Source organism: Triticum urartu, chromosome 7 (assembly GCF_003073215.2).
Source record: "Triticum urartu cultivar G1812 chromosome 7, Tu2.1, whole genome shotgun sequence".
Taxonomy (NCBI): domain Eukaryota; kingdom Viridiplantae; phylum Streptophyta; class Magnoliopsida; order Poales; family Poaceae; genus Triticum; species Triticum urartu.
Genome location: NC_053028.1, coordinates 306,184,826 through 306,207,917, shown reverse-complemented (window position 1 = coordinate 306,207,917; position 23,092 = coordinate 306,184,826).

Below are 23,092 nucleotides of genomic sequence, written 5' to 3'. Positions count from 1 at the left end.
TCCAATCGATCTATTCAAGAGTTCTTACTAAAATAACACAAAGATATTGTTTCCATGCGATCTATCCTAGAGTTCATACTAGAATAACACCAAAGCATATTCATATTCATAATACTCAATCCACACAAAGAACTATGAAGAGACCCTGAAGTTTCCGTCGGAGAAAAACGTGCATCAACCCCTATGCATAGATTACCCCAATATCACCGCGGGAATCCGCAAGTTGAATGCCATAACATATATCAAGTGAACCAATAAGATACCCCAGTTGTCACCTCAAGTATTCATACCGCAAGACATATATCATGTGTTCTCATCTCTGAATATTCAATCTGACATGACAATACTTCAAAGGGTAAAGATTCAATGTAACATCCCAAAATTTCGAATGCTATAATAAATAGATAGGTTGATTGTTTGTTTGATTGTTGTGTGATTGATTGAGTGAAATTCGAAACCTTTTTGAAAGTTAAATGAGAGGGAATAAAAGGACATTCCCAAACTTTCACCTTTTTGCATTTTAATCTCCGTGAATTCAACTTCTTTTCACCACGAAACCCTAGAGAGAAGATAACATGACTTCTTGCATTTATTTACTGAAAAGGGATGTTGAAAATATTTGAATTTCATTTGAAAATATTTCCAGTTCTGAAACTTTAAGCAACTCAATGATTTTCATGAGAGAAGATAAAATGAATTCTTCAAAACATATGAAATATGAGTTGGGAGTTTCAAATAAACTCAAATTTGAAATCCATTTGAAATTATTATTTTTTCAATTTGGGTTATTTGAGTTTTATTCAAATTATTTTTCTCCAAAAACAAAATACATGGAAAATAGGGTAACATGATTCCCTACAATAGAAAATTGGAGAAAAATTAATTTGAAATCATTTTGGTATTTTTAAAATGATTTTTATTGGATTTTATTAGACCAGTATCACTCTTTGAATTATCTGAATTTGTGTGGATTTTATTTGGCATTATAAAAATGTCCATGTTGTAGAAAATCTTTTTCTGCAAATTTTGGTATATTATATGCCTATATAATATTTTTATTTCTATTTGTTTTATCTGTTTTTTTGTCTGGAAGAAAAAAATCTTTATATAAAAAAACTTCTTCTTCGCCGACTGGGCCGACCCAGAACCCAACCGGGTCAGACCGAGCCAGCCCAGCCGACCGCGTCGTCTCCCTCCTCGCGTAGGAGACCGCCAGCCGCACGCCTCCCGAGCGCTGACCTCGGCGTTCGTGTCCGCTCCGGCCTCCTCTGCCCCCTACTCCAAGCTTCGCGCCACCCCCTCTCCTCTATATAATCCGGAGCCCCAGGCCCCGCCTCTCTCTCTCCCCGCATCTCGCCGTCGCGCAGATCGCTGCCGCCGCGCCACACTCGCCGTCGTCCCCCGCCCTACGCCGCACGTGCCGCGCCACCGCCACCGCGCCGCTCTCCGCCGCCGCCTTGCAGCCACCCCGGAGCCGCCGACTTGCCTCGCCCCGCTTGCCGAAGCCGCACGGCCCTCGCCGGAGCTCGAACAGATCCGCCACCGCCGGTTTATTTCGACTAAACCGGTAAACCCCCGGTCCGGTTATTTCTTTTAGGGTTTAGGTTTTTTTTTCTCGGTTTTATTTTTAAAAACCCTGGTTTAGTTTTTTTAGTTAGAGCTATTCAAAGAACGTTCTCTGCTTAGAACTAGTTAGCGAATGTTCATTATTTAGTCTTTTCTTTTTCTGTTAATATTAGCCAGGGACCCATATGTAATTAGTTTCTTCACAATTTAGTCCCTGATCTTCAATCTATCACATCTTTTTACCCGTTTATCCAAATCCAATGAAACCTTCGTTATGATCTCCTATATCCAGTAATCCAACTCAAACATGTTTTTGAAAGTTTAAAATTTTAATTAGACCAGATTTGTATTCAAACTTCGTTTGATCGTAACTTGAGTTTCGTAGCTCCGTTTGAGTTGATTCTTTTTGCAAATCGAAGCTCTTGACCTAAACTTTCTGATAAGGCCAAATTCATACAATTTTGGTACTGTTAGAAATTGTTTTATGTTGCAAAGAGTTATTGGCTTGGTTTTGTTGTTTTCCAAATCGTCTTCTTTGTTCTTTCTGATCCTTTGAGTGATTGCTTATGTGTGGCTACTATTGCTTGCTTACGATAGATTGACTGGAGTGTGACGAGTAGAACTATCAAGAGTTATGAGGGCAAATCATCTTCATCAACATTGCAGGCAAGCTCACACTTTGATCATATTCCTTTCATACCCAGTTTTTATGCATTAGTTTCATCCCTCAAACATTGCATGAGTAGGATTGATAACATGTGGGTATCGAGAAGTAGTTGATGAGGTAGGAACCTATTGCCCTGCATTCAAACCTTGGGAGTTACTTTTACGTTATGCTTATATTGCCATGCTATGCTCATAAACATGGATTGGGTTGATAGTATTCATGACAGGTGTGAGATTGTTAATTAATGGTTTACTTAAGGTGGAAACTTTAACACACATCTGGGTGGATTGGGGCACCTGGGTATTCCAGCGATTGCCTATTTAGGCACCTGGGTATTCCAGCGATTGCCTGTTTACTTTATGGACCGCCACCCAGGCTCAAAGGGATCATGAGATTATTCATACTAGAAACATTCGTGTGCAGCCACAAGCTACTATGGGCTCTAGCATAGTTAACTAAGTCGTGCGAACTCTTACAGTGGTAGACTAGCAGATGTAGGGGAAAGTAGGTGTAACAGTCTACCCAATCATAAGGTGCTAGCGCTTCTGTAATACTATGTCTCGGTCATCCGTTTCTCAAACACCATGTAGTGCAAGAATCCCAACGGAGGAGATCGAGTCTTGTGGGGAAAAGTGCGCAAACCTCGGCATAGTGTATAAACTAATCATGGTTAGCCGTGTCCCCGGTTATGGACATCTTGAGTATCTAGTACTTGGATTATCATGTGAATCTCACCATGTGACTTTAAATAATTTTGTTGGGTTTTAATGATGATGCTTAATTGGGATTGAGAGGGTGTCTACACTCTCAATGTTTAACAACCACCTTGATAGTTAACCAAAATGAATTCCTTTGTAGTAGGGAAAAATTGCCTTTTCGCAAAAACATATAACCATAGAGATTTTCCACCAGCCATATATGCATGTAGTGATAGCCATTGTTCATCATTCTCTATGGTGTGAATTTGCCAGTACATTCAATGTACTGACCCTTGTGGCTGCAACGTCACATGTTGCAGGAATCTTACGACGAGTAAGTGATACGTTAGGGTTACGATTTCTACACTCAACATTGCCATTGGTGTTGATGGGAATCCACGACCTTGTTGTTACTTCCGCTATTTGGATTGAGGTAATAGTATTTACGTTACTTTTACATGTGATTTACCTTTGTTATAAATCCTCGCGTACTGTGTGTATGAGCATACCGATCCAGGGATGACGTTTAAGCACAGAGACTTGATCCATTCGGGTCGGGTCGCTACAAGATGGTATCAGAGCTAGGTTGACTGTAGGACGTGACCGTAGAAACTGGCAAGCCCATAGGAAAGATTTTTCTCTAAAAGTTTACTTTTCAAAAAGATCTTTTACCTCTCTTCTCTTCTGAGCTTATTCAAATATCCCCTTTTAGTGAGACCATACCCCCTTTTCCCTTTTGACCACACGAAGACTCGACTAATGAGACCACTCCAAGAAGTACAAGATATCGGACAACTGAGACCATTCGAAATGAAGAGGATTTTACCATACATTATGATAATAGAAACTACAACTGTTGAAGACTCTGAAGACTAGGAGAATTGGAGGCTCCGAAGAATTTCCAGATTTGTGTGACCTAGGAAGGCTACCCTTATGGAACTTGGCAGACTATGGAAGTTGTCAATACCCGAGATCAAGGTGTATCGGAGAAAGACTGGAGCATGGAGAGTTAAAAACTCAAAGTTCTGTCAAGGAAAACCCTAAGGCGGGAGATATCAACTATGGAGAGATAGCTCATGGAAATGACAAGAGAAGAACCACGGCTATCCATGAGGTTATCGCCCGCTTATGATATTTTCACCGTGCTGAGTTAAGCATGCATATGCATGGAAGGATTGGATGGTAGAAGGCTGATGGAGCACCTATCAGCAAGAGGTGAAGTTTTAACCTTAGCTGATGTAACACTGGGATCTGGAGTATTACATGAAGGATTTTAAGATGGACCTTTAGGAAGCTATATTTGACAAGGAGCATTTCGTGAAGAACTCAGGATCCAGAAGCTGAAAGTAGCCAAGCTAGAGGAGTAAAACCTTGAGATACAGGAGATTCGTCAGGAACTGAAGGACAGTAGGACCATGATTCATGCCAAGGATGTTGAAACCTAGAAGTTAGGAATGGAGCTGCATAATACTAAAGGACGTCTCAAGAGACCTCGCGTCAACAGAGTTGATCTAGCAAAAGAACTTGAGAAAGACAAGCATGATCGGAAGAAGCCATTGGAGGCATGAATAAGGCTTGAAGAGTTTGGAGACGTTGAAGATTTATTGACCTTTAGAAGACCAAACCCCTATCTTATACCTACGTTAGATGCGACGTTTGTGAGCTGTCATTTGTTTGATGTTTTTCCCGACAGCCACAAATAAAATCTGTCTTTGCAAAACTTTTGTTTGTATTGTGTGTATCCCTCTCTATCTCTCTTATCTCACCCCAAACCCATGGACCGAATAGAGGATGAATGAAGATGAGCTTATATTTTCTGGACCGATGAGTCAATTGGAGACGGACCAATAGATTCAGAACATGGAGGATCACATGAAGAATAACCCTATAGTCGGAAGGGATATGACCCAGCATGCTCTTCAGTGCTTTGAAAGAGGTGATGCTACTTGGTGGAGGATGTACCAAACCATCAATGGATGGCAAGGAGTAACCACTTGGAAAGAATTTAAGTTGACTCTGCCAAAGTCTTGGTTTGTGTCCCAGAAGTTGAAGCCTTATGGAAAGGATATGAAGAAACCTTGTGCATGCAAGATTTGTGGAGAAATAGGACACACCCATAAAGAACACAAGGATGAATGCCCTAATTGTGAAGGGAGTCACCCAGTTGAAGAATGCCCAACTAGGCAGATTATTTGTTTCTTGTGTGAAGGGACTACCCACTATCCTGCTTCGTGTCGCATTTACCCCATGGTACAACGAACCGTCCAGCAGAAGAAAGAAGTAATGAAAGGAGCCCTCATGGAAATTTTAGAAGAAGCTGTGATGAAGGAAGAGATGGAGGACACATTTAAAGAAGACCCAAGTAAACCCCACACTAAGTCTTGCTATTCATGTGGAGAAGAAGGACACATCTCCCAAAATTGTTTGAATGGGGATCTAGTAGAATTCCCGACAAAGGAAGTAGAATACAACCCACAGGAAATAGAAGCCTTGATTGGAATGGAAAAGTCCAGGAAGAGAAACCGATTGAAGCCCAGGAGGAACCTGAGTCATATCATCTGTTACAGGTGCAAGGAGTCAGGGCACTACCTCAACAGTTGCCCAAAAAGGAAACCTCGAGACTTGTCAGAAGTAATATGTTTTAGTTTTAATGGAGCAGGGCACTTTGCCAGAGAATGCCCCAAGGAGAAGGAAACTTGTGCTAGATAGTTGAGTTTGCAACAAAAGAAATGGGGTAGTAGAAGTGAGAACGTTTTCTTTTATATTGTGGTGTTGAGTTGAGACATGTAATGGAAAAGCGAGAGATTGTAATCATTTGAGAATGAATAAAGTTAGCATCGTTGGTACTGATATGGATTTTATGAGTTGTTACTCTATGAAGAAGAATTTTGGCCATTTTGAGGATATGAGAAATATGGTATATGGAAGATTTGTGCATTTTAAGGGTGGTAGTACCCTGTAAGAACCGTTGATCCCTGAAAAAGATAAGGATACTCCACTGAGTGGATTTCGGACAAAATGAATACGAGTTTTGTCTCGACATGTGTGATACCCCAAGAGTGTGTGGGATGAAGTTGGAGACCGTCGGTTGTTTTGACCAAATGTGATCAAGGAGTCAGAAGAGAATGTTAAGTTGATTCGAGATAGACTGAAGGTAGCTCAATCCAGACAGAAGAGTTATGCAGACTAAAAAACGCAAGGAGGTAGTCTATGAAATTGGAGACAGAGCATGTCTTCGTGTGTCCCCTCTATGGGGAGTTAAACGAATTGGAGTTAAGGGAAAGTTAGCCCCGAGATTTGTAAGACCATACCGAGTTTTGGAGCGTATGGGAGAAGTGGCCAACAAGTTGGAGTCACCCGAAGGCCTGTCAGGAGTTCAGGATGTGTTTCACGTTTCCTAGTTGAAGAAGTGCCATACAGAGATGGCCAATATTCCCCTGTAAGGACGCTCGACCCTGGAAAGGATAATGATGTTCCACGAAGTGGAATATGGACTTCATGAGTATAAATTTTATCTCGGTATGTGGGATATCCCACGAGGATGAAGAGATGAATTACTATTGGATATAAAGGAGGTATGATGTTGGAAATACAGATCAATGGAAACTCCATGATGAGTCTGAGAAATCATGTCCTAGTTTGGTGCCTATCGGCGTTCTGGGAACGGTGGTCCCCAGACTTGCCTGCCTGCGGCCAGCGGCGTGGCTCAAGGGGGGGGCCCCAGCACGGCCCATCTTCATCAACACAGACCCAAGACCCTCGCGAGGGGCCAAGCCTCGCGGGGCGGACGACACGGAGCTTCCTCAGGCACGGCCTCATCAGGCTGGCTCGCGAGGAGGTGGAGAGATCAAGGCGGGGTACCTCACGAGGTGCCCGTGACGCAAGCCATGACGACCAAGGGCGCCAGACGGGTGCCAGCCCGCGCAGTGTCCTCCTTTCCTCTTTGGTGCAAAGGGGGCAAGCGCAGCCACAGAGTACCAAGGCATCAGGCAAAGGTTGCCATTTCGGTGCAACGAGACCAAGACCAGGAAGACTGCAAGACGGAGGTCATCGTGGAGCCCAAGACGGCGTCACCACCAGAGCTTTGTGCAGGCGAAGACTACTTTTGTCAGGGTAGTGAGTACTAGCTGTCCCCCTTCAAATTAGCCCGCCATTGTTGGCTCCCTTCCCGCTCGATATTTGGGAAGAGGAACAGGGCCTCTATAAATAGGACTAGCCACCTACAGAAGAGAGGGGTTCGGAGGGGTTAAGAGGAGAGGTTCGATAGGAGGTTGAATCGGAGAAAGACAATCAGAGAGAGAGAGAAGGGTGGCTGAACTCCTCCCAGCAGTTCATCGCCCCAGCCAAGAACAGACCCTCGCGAGGCTGTTCTTCCTTGTATCATTCATCATCATCAGCCCAAGAGGCAATCCACCACATCACACACTGGAGTAGGGTATTACACCACAACGGTGCCCCAATCAAGTATAAACCCTGTGTCTCTTGTGTTGTTCTTTCCATAGCTTAGATCTTAGCGAGGCGGAGGGGTGCAGGTAGGTAGGAAGCGAAATCTCTGCGCGCACCCCAGTGTTCGAACCTCAAGGGTCTGCCGGAACCCGAAATCCGACATTTGGCGCGCCAGGTAGGGGTGCGCCGGAATTCACCTTCTACCGCTTCGTGCCCCGTCCCGTCGTCATCATCATGTCCGGCGACCAGGCGGGCAACCCAGATCCATGGGCGGCGTGTCCCGCCCGCACAGAACCGCTCGCCTCAGGCGACCCCATGCCCCAGGCAGCTCGCGGTCTGCAGGGCGCTGCGGGCCACGGGCGACGCGGACAGGCTTCGACAGCTCCCACGCCATGGCAGGCGCGGTCGGCAGCAAGGGCCTCCAATCACGCCGCGACCACGACACCTTACACCCGCCGGGAGCAGGCGAAATCGAGGGCCGCGCTCACGGTGGCCCGAGAGCTGCTGCAGTGCAGACTGCCGGAGGGCGGCCGCGACGTGCTGTTGGAGCAGGTCGCCGCCTCGGGGGCTCACCCCTTCTGCACCCAGCTCCCATGTCAAGCCCAGGGCGGCCCGCGCGGGGGCTCCGCGCGCGCCCGCGGGCTCCAAGGCTACCCCAGCGCCAGCGAAGCTGTCAGCACCGGACCGGTGGCGGCGCTGCCCCCGCTCCCGGTCCGCGAAGAAGAAGGACTCGACATGACCCGCGGCCCCAGTGGACAGCCGCGCTGCCACCTCACGGTGGGCGCGTCAGGCAGGACCGCGTGGCACGCGGGGCACTACAGTGTGGCCTTCGGGATGGCGGCGCCAGAGGAATACGTGCCGCTCATGATGGACCAAGGACACCCTCACGAGAGCGAACAAGGTTCGCTCCTCAGCCCAAGATGGGGGGACGAGGCGCCAGAAGATGAGCCTTTCCGGGAGCCCCGGGACGGTCCCACTGGCCACGCTGGAGGCAACGATTATCGGGTACCGCTAATTCTTCAGGAGCAGGCATACGCTAACCATGGATCGCAGGAGGTGCAGGTCGCCACAGCGAGCAGCTGCCCCGCTCCCACAGTCTCCTACCCCTCGGGAGGAGGGCGCAGGGGGCTTCAGGAGAGGGGCCGGGATCCGACATCACCACCGCGGTGTTCGGAGCAAGGTGTTCTCAGGAGGTAGGCCCTCCGCTGGGGAGGTGCCTCAGGGCCTGCCCCCGGCAGAGGACCCGTGGTCGTCGGGGGAACCACAGGCGACCGCTCTACCCCACCGGCGGCGTCCTGGTTTCCGGTCGTCGTTGATGGCACTAGAGTGTGGCGCAAGGCGGGGCCCTCATCTGGCGATAAGAAGCAAGGCCAGTACCTGTGAAGAAGGCCCAGTGCCTGTGAAGCTCGCCGCCCCGTGACACTCTCACGTAATAATGAGTGGGGCTGTACACGCCCCGGAGTCTCAGGGGTGCCGGCCTCAGGCCCTGGGGCTCGCTCCCACGCCCAGTGGCAGCACTTAGCTCCGCGCTGGTGAGAAGACGTCCAAGACTAGACAAGGTGCCGGACGCGGCCTTTTGTTTGCTTTCGTTGCTTTTCCCTTTGGTTGTCGCTTTCCCCCGCTAGATTCAAGTTGGATTCAAATTTGAGATTTGCGTGTGTTCGAGGAAGGGGTGCTTATTCTCGTCCGAGCAATTTCTCACGTTTTGGTTACCACTTCGCCTCAGCTGCCTCCCCTCGCGAGCCCCTTGCGAGCCGGGTCAGGCCTAGCTTGCGCGCAGCCCAGACTGCCGCTGACGTGTCCTCTCAGGAGGGTGTTTTACTGCAGATCCTACGAACCCAATCAGGGAACACTCGAGACACCACAACCTCCCACAGGCTGCCTCAGGGCCAGCACGGGACAAAGATAAACTAGCCGACCAGCGCGTCGCTTAGGCCAACCACTTGGCGCGGGCGCATGGGCAATGTAGCGTCTACTAATACGATGAACACAAGTTTTACATAAGGGGCTCCCCCTCCAAAATGCTCTCACTGCCATCAGGCCAAAACCTGAGTTCTATTCATGCAGGGTAAGGAAGTAGGAATGATGCACAATCAGTCGGATAAATCCCCCAATGCGTTCTTAGGAGCACCACCCGAGCCGTTGCTGGCGTCGCTGAACTCGCCATCGCTGTCCGCGTTGCCGCCAGCGGCGTCAGGGCCGTTCACCACGCCTCCCTCGTCGGCCGCCACGATCACGTCGTCGTTGTCTGAAGCGAAGGCCCTGATAAGAGCATCCACATTGTCTCCCACCCAGTGCGCCAGATCGCCTCGGACGGCCTGGGGGACTGGGGCGATGGCGGCGTCAAAATCAAAGTGGGGATCCATGTTCCGAAGGTGGCTGGAGACGCGAGAAAAGGCGCGCCCGAGCAGGGCGCGGCTCCTCTCCTCCACCAACCTGTCAGCCCTGACCGACCGCGCCTCTAGCTGCGTCACCACGTTAGTGAAGAACTGAAGATTGCCAGCATAGTTGACTGCGTGCGGCTCGCCAACAGCCGCCTCGCAGATGTTGCCGAAGGCTGTGTTGGCTATCTCCCGGAGCATGGTTAGCATGGGGCCGCGCTCATGCTCCAGGATCCGCCGCTGACGTATCTCGTCCGCGTTCGGGCCCGCGACGACCTCAGCCTCCTCCACCTGCTAGCGGAGAAGGAGCATCTCGGCCTGGGAGGTGGTTAACTCACCTTGCGCCACCTCAAGAGCGGCCCGGAAAGCGTCGGCCTGCCGCGTCGCCTCCTCCAGCTTGGCCCTCAAGGCAGCAGTCCTGCCTTCAGCTTCGGCCCGGATCAACCCCAGCTTCTCTTCAAACTCGTGCTCGTGGTTCAAATGCGCCATCGCCACTCGACGTCCGACCTCCTCCAGGACGCGGGCTTCCTATGCAGCGACATCATCCTCCGCCTGCGTCACCAAGCGCTCCCTCGTCTCCAGACTCTCGTACTCACGGGTACGTTCGGCGGCTTCCAGCGTCAGCGCCTCCTCACGCTTCTGGAGCTCTGCTGAGTCGCCGGAGGCCACCTTCATCCACGCGAGGGCTGCCTCGCGCAGCTCCACCTGCTCCTCTAGTGAGTGGCACCAGGCTAGGAGCTCCCGAGCCCGCTCCTCCGTTGCCGTTCACCGCCGGTCAGCTTCACGAGCCTCCTCAGCGGCCCAAGATTGGGCCTTGGCCTCTGCGTCATCAAGATCGCGCTGACGGCGCGCAAGGGCGATGGCGCCCTCCAGCTCGCGCCTCTCTGCAGCCAGGTGCAGGCCCTCGGCCTCAAGGTGCGCGTCTTCATCGGCAAGCTCCTCTCCAAGCAGGCTTACCACGTAAGTCGCCCTTTAAAGGAATCCTTGGCAGAGAGCGCGACGCTCCCGAGCACACTCGAGCACGTCTTCCACACCATCATCTGCCCCAAGATAGCGCCGGGGGCCACGAGTCAGCACTCCCCCTCCGGGCTGGGGGCTGGGGGCTGGCACCCTCACGACGGCCGGGCACGCCGCGTCAGAAGCCTGGACTGGGGCCAGCCCGTCCCCAGGTGAAGAGCGCAGGAAGTGCCTCAGCCAATCGCAGTCCACGACCAGGCGAGAAGCCCACGGCAGGCTGGCTATGCCACGAGAAGCCCCGCGAAGGATCACGAGGCGCGTAGGGCCACGATACGCCTCGGGACGGTTCGCCTCATTGATCGCCCTCACTACAAGGGCTCCACTGCTTGGAGCGATTGAGGACGGTGGAGGGGGTGAAGCCAAGGGGGACGGCTCCTCAGCCGTCTCCGCAAGCCCGACTGGAAGGGGCCTGCGAAGCAAGGGTCGGTAAGAGTAACAGATGGATCGGGAGCTGGGAAAGGAGAAGGCTTACTCATCAGTGGCGAAGTACTTCCTACGCTTCAGCAGGCGACAAGGGTAATCGTCGCCCAGGGCCTCCCTTCTCTTCCGGTGGGCCTCAAAGTCCACGCGGAAGCGGCCTAAGAGTTGGGCGCAGGGATCAACCTGCGACGAAGATGGAGCATCAAGGCGATCTGCGTCAGGGGCGCCTGCCTGATGTGCGCTGCCAATCGCCTCGCCAAGAGAAGCCACCGGAGCCTCAGGGGCCTCGGTCGTAGGGGCAGAGGGCAGCTGCTTGTCACCCTCAGCCTCAGCGGCACGAGCACCAATAACTGCTTCGTCATGAGCATCGCCCGGCGCTGTCACCTCGCCGGGAGCCCCCTCGGCCTCTGGCGCCTCATGCCTCCCTGCTCCGCCACTTGAGGAAGAGTCGCCTTGGCCGACTAGAAGGGCAGTCACCACCACTGGGTTCTTGCGAGGCCCCTGGAGGCCGGCGGGGTGCAGCCCCCACTCATCGAAGATAGGCATCTGCCTCACAAAATCGCCCCTGCTCTAGCAGAGGTACAACAAGGCCCCTCCCTGCTGGATGCTGCCAGGGTTGGGGTCCCCCGTCAGGGTCAAGAGCGCCGTCCTCAGCACTTCAGGCGTCAGGTCCTCTTCCTGGAGCCTCATACGATCATCGCGCGCACTGAAGGCCCACATCCGGCGGGAGTGGCGTTGGAGAGGAGCAACGCGACGTAGCAGGAACTCCTTCACCACCTTGGGCGCTGTCACGCCAAGCGACCTCAAGAACGCGAAGCGGTGCCAGACGAAGACAAGTCGGGGGCCCTCAAGCGTCTCCTGGCCCCAGCCTGAATTGGGGACAGCAGGCAAAGTTGGCTCCGACGGCAGGGGGCTGGGCACCCCAGCATCCACATACAGCCACCGCTCACGGAACCCAGCCGTAGGCGGAGGGAGCTTGAAGTCAATCCCAGAGGCCGCCGTCTCAGACGCGGCAATGAAGCTCACACACGCCCAGCATTGGGTAGGGTCAACAAGGCGCAGCGAGAAGAAGTGGTGCAGCAAGGCAACCGAAGGAAGGATGCCCATCATAGCCTCGCAAACAAAGGCAAAGACTGAAAGGAGAGTGATGGATTCAGGACCCAGATGCATCATGTGGATCTGATAGTGGGAAAGCACGACATTGAAGAAATCAGAAAAGGGAGGAACCAGACCCGCCCACAGGGCGTCGGCAAAATACGGGACCTCGGTGACTATCCCGTCGATGGAGAAGTGGGACGCGGGCCAGGTCGTCGTCCTCCCGCATTTGTTGAAGATGGTGGCCAGAGCCGAGCTGACCTTGCCCAAGCCCTCGGCGGGGGCCGCCAACGGCGGCGGGCAAGGCGGAGACACAGGTTTCTTCCCTCTTCCCTTCTTTGTCGGAGCCATGGCGATGGGAAGGGGGGAGGTTCAAGATTGGGTTGAAAACAGAAACCAGAGTTCGAGCGGAGGAAGGACAGAGGGCGCTCGAGCAACACAAAGGGGAACGGCTGTGTACGACTACGGGTCCGCCTAGCATGGCGCAAAATAAGGAGGGCGTGGGGGAACAGTGCCACCCACGTCCAATCAACCGCCACGCGACGCCCAAGGCCGCAGGATGTTAGGGCCCGCGGCGCTTCGCTCTTGCCCTTCCGCCTCCCTGCACGGCCAAGTCCGGGCGCGCCTTGGGCCCGGGGGCTACTGTCGGCGTTCTGGGAACGGGGGTCCCCAGACTTGCCTGCTTGTGGCCTGCGGCGTGGCTCAAGGGGGCCCTAGCACGGCCCATCTTCATCAACACAGACCCAAGACCCTCGCGAGGGGCCAAGCCTCGTGGGGCGGACGACACGGAGCTTCCTCAGGCACGGCCTCATCAGGCTGGCTCGCGAGGAGGCGGAGAGATCAAGGCGGGGTACCTCACGAGGTGCCCGTGATGCAAGCCATGACGACCAAGGGCGCCAGGCGGGTGCCAGCCCGCGCAGTGTCCTCCTTTCCTCTTTGGTGCAAAGGGGGCAAGCACATCCGCGGAGTACCGAGGCATCAGGCAAAGGTTGCCATTTTGGTGCAACGAGACCAAGACCAGGAAGAATGCAAGACGGAGGTCATTGTGGAGCCCAAGACGGCATCACCACCAGAGCTTTGTGCAGGCGAAGACTACTTTTGCCAGGGTAGCGAGTACTAGCTGTCCCCCTTCAAATTAGCTCGCCATTATTGGCTCCCTTCCCGCTCGATATTTGGGAAGAGGACCAGGGCCTCTATAAATAGGACCAGCCACCCACAGAAGAGAGGGGTTCGGAGGGGTTAAGAGGAGAGGTTCGATGGGAGGTTGAATCGGAGAAAGACAATCAGAGAGGGAGAGAGAAGAGTGGCTGAACTCCTCCCAGCAGTTCATCGCCCCAGCCAAGAATAGACCCTCGCGAGGCTGTTCTTCCTTGTATCATTCATCATCATCAGCCCAAGAGGCAATCCACCACATCACACACTAGAGTAGGGTATTACACCACAACGGTGGCCCGAACCAGTATAAACCCTGTGTCTCTTGTGTTGTTCTTTCCATAGCTTAGATCTTAGCGAGGCGGAGGGGTGCAGGTAGGTAGGAACCGAAATCTTCGCGCGCACCCCAGTGTTCGAACCTCAAGGGTCTGCCGGAACCCGAAATCCGACAGTGCCAATAGAAGGAAGGAAGACAGTACAATTGGATGGATTTAAGAATATTAGGAAGTTGGAAGTTGGAATAATGATTAGTTGCCCGATGATAATTTCGAGGACTACAAGTGTTGGGCCATAACCCACAGGCCCCAGGACCTGCCAAGAAGCAAGCACATTCTTGCTGAAGGAAAAACCCTGGAAGAAGTTACGATTTAATCAATAGACGATCTTATAGGAGTAATGCCAAACCTGAGAGTTGTGAAGGAACGATAGATGTTTGTCTGGCTTGCAGAATCTATGGATATATCCGAACTTGGTTCGTCGACAAGAGAAATTCTGCAATGCTTGTGAGTATGACCGAGTGTTAGAATGCGAGATTCGCTAACCGTATACAAGGTAATGATTTGGGTATGGGATGGATTGATCACCATACCGACTTACGCTTATTACTCGCCTTGCTATATGGGATGGTAAATCTGAGTGACTTACCTATAGTAGAGAGACGACGATATTAAGCCTTGTTTGAACCATAAGAATGGTATAAGTATTTTTTTCCCTTGTACAAGGCAGCTTTTGCCAACCATAGGTTATACGGCGAGGATCAACCCAGACCTATTTCCTGCAGGAGAAACCCTAAAATGTTAACCACCATGAGATATCGATAGTTAGTTAGTATTGGCACCAGACCCGTCAGCTAAGAAGACCCAGTCTCGGAAGAACCTTACCAAGATGAAAGGACAGAAGAATTGTGGTAAAGGTTATGCCACTACCGGAAGAGCCCGGATAAGGAATTATCCTGAAGATCTAAGAAGACCGACACTGTTAACAATATGGATGAAGTATATGAGTTTTGATGGAACCGTAACCATGCTTCTAATGGTGGTAGCACCCCAGACCCCTGTGATGATCGATGGATTTTGAGAAGACCCCCAAACCCTAACCTTTTTCTTGCTAGCCTCTCCGAATCTCGAGGACGATATTCATTTTAAGGGTGGTAGGTTTGTAACATCCCAAAATTCCAAATTTTGGAATGCTATAATAAATAGATAGGTTGATTGTTTGTTTGATTGTTGTGTGATTGATTGAGTGAAATTCGAAACCTTTTTGAAAGTTAAATGAGAGGGAATAAAAGGACTTTCCCAAACTTTCACCTTTTTGCATTTTGATCTCCGTGCATTCAAATTCTTTTCACCACGAAACCCTAGAGAGAAGATAACATGACTTCTTCCATTTATTTAATGAAAAGGGGTGTTGAAAATATTTGAATTTCATTTGAAAATATTTCCAGTTCTGAAACTTTAAGCAACTCAACGATTTTCATGAGAGAAGATAAAATGACATCTTCAAAACATATGAAATATGAGTTGGGAGTTTCAAAGAAACTCAAATTTAAAATCCATTTGAAATTATTATTTTTTCAATTTGGGTTATTTGAGTTTTATTCAAATTATTTTTCTCCAAAAACAAAATACATGTAAAATAGGGTAACATGATTCCCTACAATAGAAAATTGGACAAAAATTAATTTGAAATCATTTTGGTATTTTTAAAATGATTTTTATTGGATTTTATTAGACCAGCAGCACTCTTTGAATTATCCGAATTTGTGTGGATTTTATTTGGCATTATAAAAATGTCCATGTTGTAGAAAATCTTTTTCTGCAAATTTTGGTATATTATATGCCTATATAACATTTTTATTTCTATTTGTTTTATCTGTTTTGTTTGTCTCGAAGAAAAAAAATCTTTATAAAAAAACTTCTTCTTCGCCGACTGGGCCGGCCTAGCACCCAACCGGGCTAGACCGAGCCAGCCCAGCCGACTATGTCATCTCCCACCTCACGCAGGAGACCGCTGGCCGCACGCCTCCCGAGCATCAACCTCGGCGTTCGTGTCCGCTACGGCCTCCTCAGCCCCCTGCTCCAAGCTTCGTGCCACCCCCTCTCCTCTATATAATCCAGAGCCCCGAGCCCCGCTTCTCTCTCTGCCCGCATCTCGCCGCCTTCCGCCGTGATGTGCCACCGTCGCGCAGACCGCCGCCACCGCGCCACACTCGCCGCCGTCCCCCGCCCTGCGCCGCACGCGCCGCGCCACCACCACCGCGCCGCTCTCCGCCGCCGATGTCGCCGCCTCGCGGCCACCCCGGAGCCGCCGGCTTGCCTCGCCCTACTCGCCAGAGCCGCACGGCCCTCGCTGGAGCTCGAACAGATCCGGCGCCGCCGGTTTATTTCGACTGAATCGGTAAACTGCCCGGTCCGGTTATTTCTTTAAGGGTTTAGGTTTTTTTCTCGATTTTATTTTAAAAACCCTGGTTTAGTTTTTCTTAGTTAGAGCTATTCAAAGAACGTTCTCTTCTTAGAACTAGTTAGCGAACGTTCATTATTTAGTCTTTTCTTTTTCTGTTAATATTAGCTAGGGACCCATATGTAATTAGTTTCTTCACAGTTTAGTCCCTGATCTTCAATCTATCACATCTTTTTACCCATTTATCCAAATCCAACGAAACCAACGCTCACGTCTTCGTTATGATCTCCTCTATCCAGTAATCCATCTCAAACATGTTTTTGAAAGTTTAAAATTTTAATTAGACCAGATTTGTATTCAAACTTTGTTTGATCGTAACTTGAGTTTCGTAGCTCCGTTTGAGTTGATTCTTTTTGCAAATCGAAGCTCTTGACCTAAACTTTCTGATAAGGCCAAATTCATACAATTTTGGTACTGTTAGAAATTGTTTTATGTTGCAAAGAGTTATTTGCTTGGTTTTGATGTTTTCCGAATCGTCTTCTTTGTTCTTTCTGATCCTTTGAGTGATTGCTTATGTGTGGCTACTATTGCTTGCTTACGATAGATTGACCGGAGTGTGACGAGTAGAACTGTCAAGAGTTATGAGGCCGAATCATCTTCATCAACATAGCAGGCAAGCTCACACTTTGCTCATATTCCTTTGATACCCAGTTTTTATGCATTAGTTTCAACCCTCAAACATTGCATGAGTAGGATTGATAACATGTGGGTATCGGGAAGTAGTTGATGAGGTAGGAACCTATTACCCTGCATTCAAACCTTGGGAGTTACTTTTACGTTATGCTTATATTGCCATGCTATGCTCGTAGACGTGGATTGGGTTGAGAGTATTCATGACAGATGTGAGATTGTTAATTAATTGTTTACTTAAGGTGGCAACTTTAACACACATCTGGGTGGATTGAGGCACCTGGGTATTCCAGCGATTGCCTGTTTAGGCACCTGGGTATTCCAGCGATTGCCTGTTTTTCTTGATGGACCGCCACCCAGGCTCAAAGGGATCATGAGATTATTCATACTAGAAACTTCCGTGTGCAGCCATAAGCGACTATGGGCTCTAGCATAGTTGACTAAGTCGTGCGAACTCTTACAGTGGTGGACTAGCAGATGTAGGGGAAAGTAGGTGTAACGGTCTAGCCGATCGTAAGGTGCTAGCGCTTCTGAAAGACTATGTCTCGGTCATCCGTTTCACAAACACCATGTAGTGCGAGAATCCCAACGGAGGAGATCGAGTCTTGTGGGGAAAAGTGCGCAAACCTCTGCAGATTGTATAAACTAATCATGGTTAGCCGTGTACCCGGTTATGGACATCTTGAGTATCTAGTACTTGGATTATCATGTGAATCTCATCATGTGACTTTAAATAATTTTGTTGGGTTTTAATGATGATGCTTAATTGGGATTGAGAGGGTGTCTACACTCTCAATGTTTAACAACCACCTTGATAGTTAAACAAAATGAATTCCTTTGCAGTAGGGAAAAATTGGCTTTTCGCAAAAAACATATAACCATAGAGCTTTTCCACCAGCCATATATGCATGTAGTGATAGCCATTGTTCATCATTCTCTATGGTGTGAATTTGCCAGTACATTCAATGTAGTGACCCTTGTGGCTACAACGTCTCATGTTGCAGGAATCTTACGACGAGTAAGTGATACATTACGGTTACGATTTCTACACTCAACTTTGTCATTGGTGTTGATGGGAATCCACGACCTTGTTGGTACTTCCGCTATTTGGATTGAGGTAATAGTATTTACGTTACTTTTACATGTGATTTACCTCCTTTATAAATCCTCGAGTACTGTTTGTGTCAGCATACCGATCCAGGGATGATACTTAAGCACAGAGACTTGATCCATTCGGGTCGGGTCGCTACATTCAATCCATCACAACAAGAGTATAGAGGGGAGAAGCATCATATGATCCGACTATATTGACAAAGCCCATGATATAGATCACGAGAGAGAGAGACAAAATACATAGCTACTGGTACAAACCCTCAGCCCGGAGGGTCGACTACTCCCTCCTCATCGTGGTGGCCGTCGGGATGATGAAGATGGCCATTGGAGATGATTCCCCTCTCCGGCAGGGTGCCGGAATGGGTCTAGATTGGTTTTCGGTGGCTACGGAGCCCTGCGACGGCGGAACTTCTGATCTAGGTTAACCCTGAGGGGTTTCGGAATATTTGGGAATTTATAGTGCAAAGAAGGGGTACGGGAGGCCATCAAGGTGGGCACAACCCACCTGGGCGGGCCAGGGGCCCCTGGCAGGCCCTGATGGGTTGTGCCCCCCTCGGGGCACCCCCAAGTGCTGCTTTGGCCCATCGGGAGTCTTCTGGCCCATAAAAAATCCTCAAAAAGTTTTGCGGTGTTTGGACTCGGTTTGATATTGATTTTCTGCGATGTAATAAACAAGCAAAAAACAGCAACTGGCACTGGGCACTCGGTCAATAGGTTAGTCCCAAAAAATGATACAAAGTTGCTATAAAATGATTATAAAACATCCAAGAATGATAATATATTGGCATGAATACTTCATAAATTATAGATACGTTGGAGACGTATCAGCAAATCAGAAGAGCCACAAGGCGGCCACAAGGGTGGAGGGCGTGCCCCCAACCTCGTGGGCCCCTCGGTGACCCCCTGAGCTAGATGTTCCTCCTATATATTATCATATGCCCCGAAAACTTCCAGGGGAGCCATGAAACCACTATTCCATTGCCGCAACCTTCTGTTACCGTGAGATCCCATCTAGGGGCCTTTTCCGGCATCCTGCCGGAGGGGGATTCGATCACGGAGGGATTCTACATCAACACCATTGCCTCTCTGATGAAGCGTGAGTAGTTTACCGCAGACCTACGGGTCCATATCTAGTAGCTAGATGGCTTCTTCTATCTCTTTGATTCTCAATACCATGTTCTCCTGGATTTTCTTGGAGATCTATTCGATGTAATACTCTTTTGTGGTGTGTTTGCCGACATCCGATGAATTCTGGATTTATGATTAGCTTATCTATGAATATTATTACAATCTCCTCTGAATTTTTATATGCATGATTTGATATCTTTGCAAGTCTCTTCGAATTATCGATTTGGTTTGGCCAACTAGATTGGTTTTTCTTGCAATGGGAGAAGTGCTTAGCTTTGGGTTCCATCTTGAAGTGCTCGATCCTAGTGACAGAAGGGGACTAGATACATATTGTATTGTTTCCATCAAGGATAAAAAGATGGGGTTTTCATCATATTGTTTGAGTTAATTCCTCTACATCATGTCATCTTGCTTAAGGTGTTCCTCCGTTCTTTATGAACTTAATACTCTAGATGCATGCTGGATAGCGGTCAATGTGTGGAGTAATAGTAGTAGATGCAGAATCGTTTCGGTCTACTTGACATGGACGTGATGCCTATATTCATGATCATTTACTTAGATATCATCATAACTTTGCGCTTTTCTATCAATTGCTTAGCAGTAATTTGTTCACGCACCATGATAATTTCTATCTTGAGAGAAGCCTCTAGTGAAACCTATGGACCTTGGGTCTATTTTCAATCATATAAGTTTCTGATTGATAATTTTAGTTTCTGATTAACTTTCTTTGCAATCTTTTACTTTCCGTTTCATAAACCGAAAACACCAAAAATATTACTTTACCGTTTATCCATCTCTATCAGATCTCACTTTGCAAATAACTGTGAAGGGATTGTCAACCCCTTTATCGCGTTGGGTGCAAGTTGGTGTTTGTTTGTGCATGTATTCGGTGGCTTGTCGCATTGTCTCCTACTGGATTCATACCTTGGTTCTCGAAACTGACGGAAATACTTACTCTACTTTGTTGCATCACCCTTTCCTCTTCAAGGGAAAAACCAACGCAGGATCAAGAGCTAGCAGCACCTTTATCCACTACCTTGCTAATTTCCTTCTACTTTATTGATTTTGCATTGTCAAGTAAAACCGACAAGAAAAAGCAATAAAATTCACTCTTCAAACTCATTCATGCATGATACTGACAAACACTACCTTGATGTAAGGAAAACACATGATACGAGGATGGAATATGTACGAAAAATAGGACGGCATGGCATATGCACAACTATTTGTGTAAACTAAGCAGAAGTAATTTCATAAAATTACAAGCAATACAAGTGAGACACCGTATGCAACCTGCAAGACAGTATTACACTGCTAAGCTAGAGAAAGCACTTAGGATGCCGGTTTCGCTGGAAGACCACCATCAGTCCCTACCTTATTTTTCCCTTCCTATTTCTTAATTGTATTGCCTTTTCAAGTCAAACCCACAAGAAAAATGAATAAAAATCGCTTTTTAGAACTCTTTTATGCAGGATGCTGGCGAGCACTACTTTAATGTAAGCCGACCGTATGATAGGATGATTGAATGTGTAAGAAAAAAAGGACAGCATTACATAAACTAAGTAGAAGGCATTTCAACAAATTAGAAGCAATGAAAGCTAGACACCATATGAAAGATGCAACGAATATCACTCTACCAAGTTAAAATTGTCTCGTCATTAGTGCCATTTCAAAAAAATAGAAGTAGTACAAGCTAGAAAGGAATGTGAGATGTAACCTATATCACACTCGCAAGTCAAACGTGTCTTCTGATAAGTGATTGTTGCAGGTTACACCACATTAGTACTTTGATGTAAGAACATGGTGTGATAGACAGATATTGTATTTTTAGAAACAAGAACACGTGTCTTATTCACAAGTATAATTTGTAAAGTAAGAAGATGGAGTTCAACAAAATTAGAAGCAATACAAGCTAGACATCATACATAACATGCGACCACATATAACAGTGCCAAGTTAGAGGGAGCACCTGTGATGGTGCACTAGGGGATACATGCTCATCATCAACACAGCTATGTTGAGTGTCTATGCATGCGTTGTCTTCCAAATCTTCCTGGGGGTGGCAGGGTGGAATCTGTAGAGGCACTCCATTTGGAAGAGCACCTTTATCCACTGCCTTGCTAATTTCCTTCTGCTTTATTGATTTTGAATTGTTAGGTAAAACCGACAACAAAAAGCAATAAAATTCACTCTTGAGAGCTCATTCGTGCATGATACTGACAATCACTACTTTGATGTAAGGCAAACACATGATACCAAGATGGAATATGTACAAAAAATAGGATGGCATGGCATATTCATAACTATTTGTGTAAACTAAGCATAAGTCATTTCAACAAATAAGAAGCAATGCAAGCTAGCCACCACATGAAAGATGCAACCAATATGAGTCTGCAAAATTAATAGCGTCCCATCATAAATGGCGTTTCAACAAATTAGAAGAAGCACATGCTACAAATCATATGAAAGATGCAACTAATATCACACTGCATATACTAAAGGTGTCTCATCATATTGATTGATGCAGGATACAAAAAACAATAGTTTTATATAAGGACATGCTTAATAGACAGATGTACTATGTACTACAAATAGGAAGGCGTGTCACATTAACAGGTATAATGTATAAACTAAGCATAATAGCACATGTAATTTAACCAGATTGAAAGAATTACAATCTAGACACCATATGTAACGTGCAACCACATATCACGCTGCCAAGTTAGAGCAAGCACCTGCGATGCTGGTGTAGGGGAAATGCGGTCATCAACTACAGATCTACGTTCACTATCTTCATCTAGCCTTGTTCTTTCTTGAGAATCATGTGGGGAGGCTGACACTGCATTCTTTAAAAGAGCGTATTTTCTCATAGTAACCCCCTGGCGTGACTATCTCATCAAAAGTGATTGATGAGGGATACACAAGAACATTAGTTTGATGTAAGAACATGGTTAATAGACAGATGTACTAGTATGTACCAAAAATAGGAAGTCATATCATATTCAATGGTATAATGTGTAAGCCAAGTAGATGCAATTTAACCAAATTGGAAGCACTACAAGCTAGATATCTGGCTGGAGTGGTGATGACCCACAAGTATAGGGGATCAATTGTAGTTATTTTTGATAAGTAAGAGTGTCAAACCCAATGAGGAGCAGAAGGAAAATACAAGTGGTTTTCAGCAAGGTAATGTCTGCAAGTGCTGAAATTGTAAGTAGCAGAGTAGTTTGATAGCAAGATAATTTGTAACGAGCAACTAACGATAGTAGTAAAAAAAGTGCAGCAAGGTATCCCAATCCTTTTGAGGCAAAGGATGGGCCAAAACAGTCTCTTATGATAAGCAAAGTGTTCTTGAGGGTACACGTGAATTTCATCCAGTCACTTTCACCATGTTGGGTTGATTCGTGTTCGCTACTTTGATAATTTGATATGTGGGTGGACCGGTGCTTAGCTGCTGTTCTTACTTGAACAGACCTCCTACTTATGATTAACCCTCCCGCAAGCATCCGCAACTACGAGAAAAGTATTAAGAATAAATTCTAACCATAGCATTAAACTTTTGGATCCAATCGGTCCCTTACGGAATAGCGCATAAACTGGGGTTTAAGCTTCTGTCACTCTCGCAACCCATCATCTAATTGGTACTCCAAAATGCATTCCCTTAGGCCCAAATATGGTGAAGTTTCATGTAGTCGACGTTCACATGACACCACTAAGGGAATCACAACACACATACTACCAAAATATCGAACACATATCAAGTTCACATGATTACTTGCAACATGATTTCTCCCGTGACCTCAAGAACAAAATTAACTACTCACAAATGATAATCATGGTCAAGATCATAGAGGTATTAAATAGCATATTGGATTTGAACATATAATCTCCCACCAAATAAACCATATAGTAATCAACTACAAGATGTAATCAACACTACTAGTCACCCACAAGCACCAATCTATAGTTCCGGTAATAAGGTTGAACACAAGAGATGAACTAGGTTTGAGATGAGATGGTGCTGTTGAAGATGTTGATGG